The sequence below is a fragment of the Vulpes vulpes genome, chromosome 3, assembly GCF_048418805.1.
Source record: "Vulpes vulpes isolate BD-2025 chromosome 3, VulVul3, whole genome shotgun sequence".
NCBI lineage: Eukaryota > Metazoa > Chordata > Mammalia > Carnivora > Canidae > Vulpes > Vulpes vulpes.
The window spans coordinates 77,481,992-77,492,268 of record NC_132782.1 but is presented as its reverse complement, the minus strand read 5'-3'; the positions used below and the strand labels follow the sequence as shown (position 1 = coordinate 77,492,268).

Below are 10,277 nucleotides of genomic sequence, written 5' to 3'. Positions count from 1 at the left end.
GAAATGACAGGCTTCAAATAACCTTAAAGCATGCAGCCCGATGCTTGTCTGTCTGATCAGGGCCCTTCTGCTGGCACCTGACACTTTCAATACCATAATGGCATTCACATGCATTCTTTTTGAATGCTGTCATATAGCAAGACCTTTCTTCTCTTCGTTTGCTGGGAGGATGCCTGGCAAAGCTATTAAGTCTGTGATGGAAATGACAGTTAACTGCGGGCCTGTCAGTCCCACTTTGGAAGTCAGCACATCCTTATACCCATTAGGAGCGCATCACGGGAACTTCAGAAATAACCTGCCGTAATACACTGTTGGGTTGTTCCGCGCCTGCTAGCGTACCACCCAGCATGCTTGATGACAGTCCTGCCGTGCCTCTCGTTAAGGGTTTGCTTTGTCGTTGTTTGGTAGATATTTTATTTTAAAGTTTCAGATTAGGGGTAGTAATTACTTTTGGAGAAAGACAGTAGCATTATCTCCAGTTGGTGGGTAGATCATAATTCTTCATATATATGGTGGCTTAGAAGACTCCTGTTAGTTGAGTTTTCAAGAGAAACTGCATCGGGGATCCAAATCCCTAATTGGCCTCCTAGGTTTCCAAAGGGGACTATAGATAGATGTATGTTATTTTATTACCAGCTGAGTCTTGGGTCCCAAATTCAAGTCTAATCCCCCACTGGACCATAAGTTTCAGTGGCTCCCCTTACTCCAAACTATGATGCCTGGACTGAGTGGCCAGCCTAGTGGCTGCTCTCCTCTGGGCCCCTGAAATTAAAAAGAGAAATGAGCCAAACAGAGGGATCCAGGAGATCCAGAGGAGGTGCAGTCCTGGCTCAACTCACATACAACCACTCTGCCCTCCCTCTATCACAGGGACCTTTTGTCTGTCCTTGAAGACGCCACCTTGTCCTTGACCCACAGTAGCATTTCCCTTTAGGAAGTGTAGAAGGGACGTTATGGAACCTTCTAACAGTTAGAAGGTTGGACTTAACAGCTCTTAGAGTCTTGGTTTGTCCATATATCCAGCATGGCTATCTGTTGGGGCACGTGCATTCCCTTCCAACTGGCAATTGAGACTTGACACCTGGATAATCACCAGGAAACACCTCTCAGACTCATTGCCATCCAGCAGCTCTCAAAACTTCACTGAGAGACATGTTTCAGAAAAATTCTTTAAAAATATACAATCCTTTTCTTCTAGATTGGCATTTTTCTGAAATGTTTCCTGGTATTAGTTCCCCATAAGACATTAATAGATGTACCTAGGATAGAGGGTTTTGTTTAGAGTTATGGGGTTTAGAATTATGGCTGGCTCAGTCAGGAGAGCATGTGACTCTTGATCTCAGGATTGTAAGTTCAAGCCCCATGTTAGGTGTAGAGATGACTTAAAAATAAAATCTTTAGAATTATTGATTAAATCAAATTAAGCAAACTTATCTGGAAGGGTGGGATTGGGCATGGTGATAGTGTGCTGCATTCACCAAACAGGTTTGGCCTTAAATACCTGTTAACATTTCATAGGTCCCTTGGACTGTGTAGTTTGGGAAATAGTACTGCACATCCTCTGGAGTAAGCCAAAGTACCAGAGAACCAGAGTTCACTTTCACTGCATTCTGCTTTGGGATAGCAACAGCCCACATGAAACTCATTGCCAGCTTCTAAACAAATGTGGCAAAATACCGTGTTGCACATTGTGTATTGTTTCCTTTCTGTAGACTCTGGGGAGAAATAGCCCTCTGGATGTAGAGTTGGGAATAGTTGGACTTCTTCTGAACACTCTCTCTGTATCTGGTGACTTCCATGAACTACAACTGAGGAGATTTCCCTCTTTCCAGTAGCTGCTGGAAGCCTAGAGCTGGCTTTGTTGCCCTCGTGCTATAAATGACAGGTAGCTGGCAGACAAACCTCATTCTTATCATGACTATACCTATGTACCTTGTTTCTTCGTCCTTCTCATCTACCAGTAATTTTTCAAAGATTTTTCTTTCCATTATCTTGAAAGCTACCTTAAATCCTTCCTGATCCAAGGCAGGCTAAATGATACACCACATTACCTAGTACCACTCTAGCTAACTAAACTGGTGTTGACTTGTCTGAGGCCATTGGCACTTTGGGCTTATAGACAAGGGTGCTATGCAAGTTGATGTACAGCCTCAGCTGTGGTGAGAGTTAGTTACCTAGCTCTGGGCATAGGGAGTTTTGGGGCTCTGGAGACTCTCAAGCGTGGCAGTCCTTGTTTTTCTGTTTCTCCAATCATTGGAGCCATGAAAACAATTCACTAAGCCATGTTTTCCATTTTTTCCCCTCTCTGGTAAACTCATAAAATGGTCTTTTGTCCATATACCTTTTATCCCCAGTAGACCTCCAGCAGGGTATGAAAATAATTTACAGAAGATTCCCTAAAAATGTAAAGCTAGAAAGAGCCTTCAAGCTCATCTAGGCTAGTGTTGCCTGACAGGTTTCAGCTGCCCTAGTGCTAGTCTCCAGGTGGCTGCCTGGATGGCCGTGTTGAGAGCTCTGGGCCAAAAGGAGCCAAAGGCTGGATTGACTCGTGATGTCTGCCGTGAATATGGCATGAAGTAGAGGTATGAGCACTGTGCATTTTCTGGCCCCACTGTCTCTCTCTTGACAGATGAAGCTACCTGAGATGAAGATGGCCCTAGGAATCAAACAGCCTCACTCTGGTCTGGGACACGTTTCACCCCATCTTGCCAAAATAATTCTTATTCTTCCAACTATACAGAGAGTTAACTACAGCACTGAAACATTAAGCTACTGGTAGACTGGCCATTGAGTTAATTATAAAATAAAGCACAGCACCTTCTTCACTCATTTTTCCAAGTTCTAAGAGAGTTAAGACATAAGGCCATTCCACAGTCAGACCTCATGAAGCTGTTCTTGTCCACAGCCATATTCTCTTCATTCCCCCCCCCCTTTTTTTTTTAAATAAAGCCTATCTGTGACATTGAAACATACCTTCCAGTAAATTATTTTCCCTTGGATGCTTACTTGGTCAAGGATGCTGTTAGCCAAAACCAAACTAACAATTTTAATACTCCTAAGGTCTATTCTCTTTTCTTCGGGAAAAAAAATAACAATCAAGGAGGCACATGTTGGAAAACTCAGATTTGGCAACTTTCCTGTCTCAATATACGGTGCTGATAAATGTCACATTAGCAAATATTAATCTTTCCAAATAATAATCCAACCATAATTGAGATGAACAGTTCAGCTCCTAAGGATTTTTTTTCCTTGAAACAATGGAATTCTCTTCCCTAAGCAATTTGCTAATAAAAAATTGGTGCTGTCTTGTTTCTTCCTCTTTGCCTTGGCACCTCAGAAATCAGGTTAGCAGTCTTGTTCACATCTCTACTGATGGAACATTCCATCACATCTTCATAAGTGTCGAAGACATGAGTTCCAAGTGTCCAGAGATAAGACAGAATAGGTGCAATTAATAAATCATTTTTCAGGCTGTGCCTCCTGTGGTCTGTAGACTGCGTTCTCCCGACATGAGTCAAGGTATTTAATGTGATGGAATCCATCTTGTAGGGCATTCTCCATTCAGGCTTAAGTGATTGAATTCACAGTTCCACTGATTTAGTGCATCGTTTGTCACTTTGTGGAGGAGAGGGTTTTGGACCCGTTTAGGTGGGAGATTGGCTGGAGTGGGAAGTGGGGGAGAACCCGCCCTCAGCCACCATTTGTCCCCTCTTCAAGCATGATTCATAATCAGCCTGGAAGGAAGAAGCAGAAGATTACAGAGGAGGCCCGGCTGCTCTGCAGGCCGGTGAAGTTTATGGTGTCAGCAGGACACCCTCTAAGATGCTTTCCTTGCCAGGATGCAGACCCCCAAAGATCCAACCATTTTAGTGATGTGGGCATCTTCAATACAGTGCCTCTGAAAATCACCAGCACTGGCTTGGTGGAGCCATACTTCTCGATAATACATTGAGTCTCAAAGAAAATTTCCATCTTTTAGCTGCCAGCAGCCCAGTGCCAATTATAGTGAACATCCTTGACAGTTTTGTTCTCGCAACCCCTGAAAACAGTGGAGTTTCGGCACTGGAAGCCAGGCTGGTTTCATATTGACCTTAAACTATGCAGATGTGCCCTGTGCAGGAGCTTGGCTGCCTGCTGAATGGGAATGGGGTAGGTGTGCATGCCTTGGCATCATTGACATTCCAGGAGGGTGCTTCCTGCCCGTCTTCCCCCTCGCCCAGTGCTGCATTTCCTATTAGTTCTTCGGGAAGGAAAGCAGGTCAAAAAGGTGGATAAAATAGGTCAGAAAGAGGGCAGTCTCCAGTGGAGTGGGGGGACACCTTCTTATTTGCTGGGAAGAATTCTCTCCAGTGGATAAAAGGGTTCCAAGTGAAGGCATAGGATCCAGACCCTCCCTCTGGAGGTACCCTGGCCATTAGGGCCACACCTTCAGGTCTTCTCTTTATCAACCTTCTGCTCTCTGGCGAAACACGCTGGACTCCCTGTACAATTGCTTGGGTTATGGGGAGAGTCGGGTTATTTTTTAATTGAAAAATAAATTTCTTCTTGAGAAAATGGGAACTCTAAAACCTCCAAAGCAATGGGAGAGCAAACAGATGTTCTAGTGTCTGGACCTAACACAGGAGGTTTTATCTGCGATTCATACACCACTGCGGAATCTGTGGATGAGCTCCAGGGAGCCCTGGGCTCCAGTGAACATGTGTTTAAAGTTTTGTTTATTTGTGTACTTGTACATTCGCCTCAGAAGAAGGTACGTGGCTTTCATCAGATTTCCAAGTAGATCTGTAACAACAACAGCTGAAGTCAAGATTCCCTGGGCCAGCAAAGATGAAATACGCACGAATTGTCTCAAACCCTGTTTGTGATCCACCGCAGACATGTTCACTGTCCAACCCCCTCCTCCCCACCTAACCAGAGCTTTAACAGAGGCAGACCCCGCGTCCCAGAGAGCTATATTTTCATTCAGCAAAGGTTTGAAGAACCTTCCACCTGTGTGAAAAATACTTTACAATCCCTTTTATTTCATCTTTGTTCTGGCAATCATTTGCTATGGTATAGTTGACTTTTTTTTTTTTTTAAAGCCCTTATATTTTACATTGTTCATATGGTTCAAATGTGTCTATCTTAAAGTTCTCCATTCTGTTTTTCATCCCTTGGTCAAGGCTGGGCCCAAATTGAGCTTTGGCCTGTGTGTGACAGCATTTGCTTTTACCCAGAATAATATAGTCGGAATTCTGGAGCTGGTCATACCCAACCCACTTCTTTGACCACAGAGGTCCATGATATTAAGTAGCTTTTCCAAAGTCACACATCTAGTTGTTAGTAGAGGTAATGCATTATGTTTTTTATGCTTTTTATGCTTTTATCAAAGAAAGGAAGGTACTGAATCAATGAAATTTTACAAAGTTGGGGGTTTTCTTTATGGTCGTCATTAAAAGAAGGCACAGCGTGGTGATGTGGAAATGGCTTGAAAGTCTATGTTCTTGGCCCTTTTGAGACCTGCATCCTTCTCCCACCTCTTCTTGCCTTGTCTCCCCATTTCCCCCACCCACTCCAGTCCTCTTTATCAAGCTGAGTGGCCAAAGCACCAGGGAGCCTGAGAGGGCTTCCTCCAGGTCTTGTGGGCCTGCATTCCCCAGCTGTGCCACCTCATGGAGAAAGCCCGTCAAGTTGTTCGTGTGCTCTTGCTTTTAATGACCCAGTCTTCCCACCATGCTGCCCAGAGAAACAGGAAGGTCAGCGAAAGGGGAAGAGAAAATTACCACTGGTGTTCCCCCAGGGGCCACTTGAGACTTGCCACTTCCCAGGATTCCAGGTGTAGACTCGCCTTTTCATCTGGCAGAAAGCTGCAGTGCGCGGAATGGTGTGTTTTGTTAATGGATCGCTGTTGGTTTCCTTCTTCTTCATGGTTTCTAGTGGCTCTTAGAAACCGCATCTGCTTTGACTGGACCCTCTACAGGGCCAGAGGTATTTCCACAGAGAGCCCCTGCCTTAGGGCTAGGAACTCCTCCTATCTCTGTTCAAATTGTCCCACCATGGTGCTGCCTTAAAAAAAAGAAAAAAAAAGTGTTGTATATATAACCTTGATTATGTCCCTGTAAAGTGAATTTGTAACAACTCCCTCGTGAGCTTAGCAAAAGTATGTCTAGACAATTTTTTCTGGCTTCCCCTCCCAAACCTCTTTGGGTTAAAAATAGGGAAGGATTTGTTTTAATACTGTGTAGTACTGTATCTTTAACCTTTGTCCAAAAGCATACTGCCCATTTAAGTTTTATTTAGGGAAAGTGTGTAACTTATAAGCCAGCTCACTCACACCCTGAGACTGTCCCTGGCTGGCCTTCTTGCTGCCGGTGGATTATCCAAGTCTCCAGAAGTGTTTTACAGGAAGCTTAGATGGAGGGAAGCACTTAATTATTATCCAAATTTTTCCCTTTAGTTAAGTCTTACTGTAAGATATCCCAGAGATTATATTTTTAGCAACCACTTTAAAGAGACTGGGGAGATTAATTTAAAATTGATAATCGCATGGCAGCACCACAGCTTAACAAGCTCGAGGTCTGCCTTGTGGAGCTGGCTGCTCTCAGGGGACGCCAGTTCAATTCTCTTTGCTGCCAGTTGAAATCAGAAATCACAACCGCAGTGATTAGCAGTGAATTCCCTGATCTCCATGCCCCAGGCAGATGGAGAGGGGGCCTGTTTTCTCGGTAGCCGGTAGTTAACCCCTTCATGGGAGAGGTGACAGGCCCAGCAGATGATTCATGGATAGAAAGTGGGGCCTGGTGAGATCTCTGTCTTTACCCATACTGCCCAGATGGTTCTGAGCATCATCAGTCACAGAGCCACTGCTTTGGGGGAAGCAATGGTGAATGGAGGCAGTAAGATCCCCAAGACCGCTGACACCTGTACCCGCCCAGTTCAAAGGCCTCCAGATGCCTCTGCTTCCTGGGCTGCTGGGCAGCTTTGTCAAGCTGCGAGTCTTTCTTTGTAGAAGGGAGCAGAACAGCCTGCTTTCTGCCCCTCTTCCAGCTTTCTGTCTTTAAAAAATGGCCTCTGGCTACCAAGTGGACGATTATGGATAGTATTGTAGAGCAGCAGTAAGCAGTGTTAATGAGCTGCAGGATATCAGACACAAAAAAGAAAATATTTTCCCTGCGGGCCAAACAAAATTAATTTTAAAAATTAATGTAAACCACTAATGCTGCAAGTGCCTCCATTAAATTATAGGACTGTGACATGTACAATGCGATATTTTTGCCATTGAATTTGTTATCTAAGAGGTGTTCATTGTTTGTTACGGTGTGAAAAGCTGTTTTCCTCCAGATAAGCTTGTTCATTAGTAAACTGGATCCCTGCCACCACCCTGTTTCTTTGCTCTGAAGCAATGCCTTGTAGCATAAATGCAGACAGCCGCTCTGCTTTTAATATCAGAAATGTAAATCAAAAGCATCCAGCCTGGTTTTAAATGGCTTCAGTCTTTCTCAGGATGAAATCTAGGGGAAAAATTCTTCTCTCTGCTGCTTTTGACACCACAGCTTTGGCAGACAGGCTCTGAAAGAGGCTGATAATTATTAAACAAAGTATCTTGTTTCCCACTGAGGTCTCGGGATCATTCTGTCATTAGACTGGATTTATTTCTAGGGTTTCATTCACGCTGTGACAGTTTGGGATTGATAAATCCCATGTTTTAATTTCAGGCAGAAATGAAACTGGTCAAATGCAATTTGGGAGGGAACAGGCCTTGATGAGATGGCTGTGCATCTTAATGCCTAGACACAGAGCCAGAATGAGGGAGGCATCTTGGGGGGCAGGCGGATCCCTAAGCCGGAGCGAGCAGCACACCAGAGCCAGGCCGGGAGGCCGCACAGACGTAGGCCCCAGAAAGCCATGTGTATGGCGGCTCAGAGCCCCTCTACAGATGACCGGTTCGCCGATCTGGGTTTGTGAGCACCGGTCTGGCCTCTGAAGTCACCCATCCCGCCAGGCTGAGCCAAAGAGCAAGGCATGTACCTCGGAGCCCTGGTGGAGGCTGGCATGCCCCCATCTCTGCTGCCCTACTTCCAGACACGTGCACCTGCCCCCACCCCACCCTGCACTGGACACATGACCTTGGCCCAGCCCCACCCGAAGTGCTGATAGCTTCTTCTCGCACCTCCACGCTCTGCTTCTCAAAGTATTCAAGAAGCTCAGGGTCTGATTTTTTTTTTCCCTCAAAGGGAAGCTAAAATTACTGACTCCTCTGATACTTTTTGGCTCTATTTACTTACTTAGCAAATATCAAATTCAGCATAATTTCAAATCTGAGGGGTACATCACTAACCAGTTGAGAGCAGAGAGAAAACCTGATGAGCAATAAGGCTCATTTCCATAGGAACAGGATTATTAAGATGCTGTGTGTAAAAGCACTTGGAGAGCCTGACCGGTCAGCTTTGGGAGGGCCTGAGAAGAGCCACCTGTCCCTGCCCTGATGTGGAAGCAGCAGACTGACACACAGGAACGATGCTCTGCTCCTTGGCAGGGCTCCATGGCTTCCCGCGGGACTGTTGGTGCTCCACAACACAGACAGGCACCAGAGGGGCAACAAGAATGGTGTTCAGAGGCCCCTCCGCTTCCAGAATCTCCATTTATTAATGAGGAAAGTGGGGGTCCCAGTAACAGCTTGCTGCTGGAAAAAAAAAGATAAAAGGCACAAACTAACTGACTCATTCTGAGAGGCCCATTGGAAACTTGTGGCAAAGGCTTCCAACTGGTCAAGCTAATCACACATATTAAAGCAGGAACTGACCTGCCACCACTAAGATGACCATATGTCTTGCTTTGCCTGGGACAGTCCAGTTTTATGGGTGGCATAGTTGTTAGCAGCCCCCCTTCCACTTTTAAGAACACCTCAGTTTGACTGTGACATGATATAGTCATCCTAGCTATCACCCCACAGCTTGCCAGTTCATTCAAGGTAATTTACAAGCCTTGAATGGCCCCATGAATCAGAATCTTGCTGAAAAGTTATAGGATACAGACTGAACAAAACCGATGAAATCAAGTTCCAAAAAAGTCCAGAACAAGACCACACAATTTAAAAAAAATTATGCACAGACATAGCAAAAGTGTAAATACCATACTATGCATAATAAGTAATCAAATTAGTGATAGTGTCTCTGTGAAAAGGTATTCAAAATATATATTTCAGTTGGATGGAGGCTGTCTTCCTTACATGTATTCTTATCTTATCCTTTATTTTTGGAGGCAAAAATATTTCTTAACTTAAAATAGCTTTCAAGATAATTATGATTAGGTCAACGTGGAGAGGAAATGATTGCATTAAAGTGTAAGAGGGTATGTGTATATAGTGAAGGGGGAGATTATATTTAAGGTCCAGCATTTCAAGAATTGCTGTTGGCTTCTAGAGAGGAGGTTGCCAGGAGCAGGAATTAGGCTCTGTATTTTACCTCGGGGAGAACACTGATACCCAAGGGTACAAAGAAAAATGTGCAGTCTTAGGGAAAGCCTTCAAGGGGCAGGGCCAGGTGACATGGCATCCACTGGAGAACTTTGTGCTGGCCCAAAGAATCATAGAAATCTGAGGGAATCCTCCTGGAATAATCTTGAGGAAGCTTTCCTTCTGCCCAGGAGACTGCATTTTTAGGCTTGAACCTTCCTTGGCAAACACCATAACCGCCTCTAGTCCCAATCTCAGAATTGTCTGGCCCCCAGAGACTATACTTCTGGGCAAAGAGAGGACCTGCTCCCCCTTCTCCCCATTACTTTTGATCTTTACAGCTGATGTGTATTTTCAAGCATATTTCCAGAATTTCTGTCAAGTAGGTGTAGGCATAAGTCCTAGTCATACTGACTAGCTTATGAAAGCTGCTATGAGTGAGTAAGATGGCCCCCAGAAAGAGAAGGGATTCCACATGGGAATGCTTTTTCAAGAGGAAATTAGACCTGAGGACCTAGAGGCATGAGAACGTAGGGTTTGGCCTGAGCACACATCTTCTCGTACCCACTGTGCTGTTAGTACTCTTTCACACGGGCAAGTGGTCCTTGGCAAGCCAGCAGCTCTTTGGTTTGGGCCTTTTATGTTTGGTTGTTTACCTGGGGCTTGAACTCATAACCCTGAGATCAGGAGTTGGAGGCTTGACTGGCTGAGCTACCTAGGAGCCCCATACTTTGGGCACCTGGTATAGTGATCTGCATAGAGCCAGTGGTTGATATGAGCCTCTTTACAGAGACCGCAACAACTGACCTATATTGAGGGCATACCACACACCAGATCAGCCGTG

General features: G+C 44.9%; 1 protein-coding gene across 2 annotated transcripts in view; it reads left to right on the top strand.

Moving 5' to 3' along the window:
* Window positions 1-10,277, top strand: part of AUTS2 (activator of transcription and developmental regulator AUTS2) — a 1,128,195-nt gene that overhangs the window by 932,303 nt on the left and 185,615 nt on the right. The gene's annotated exons all lie outside the window — the stretch shown is intronic.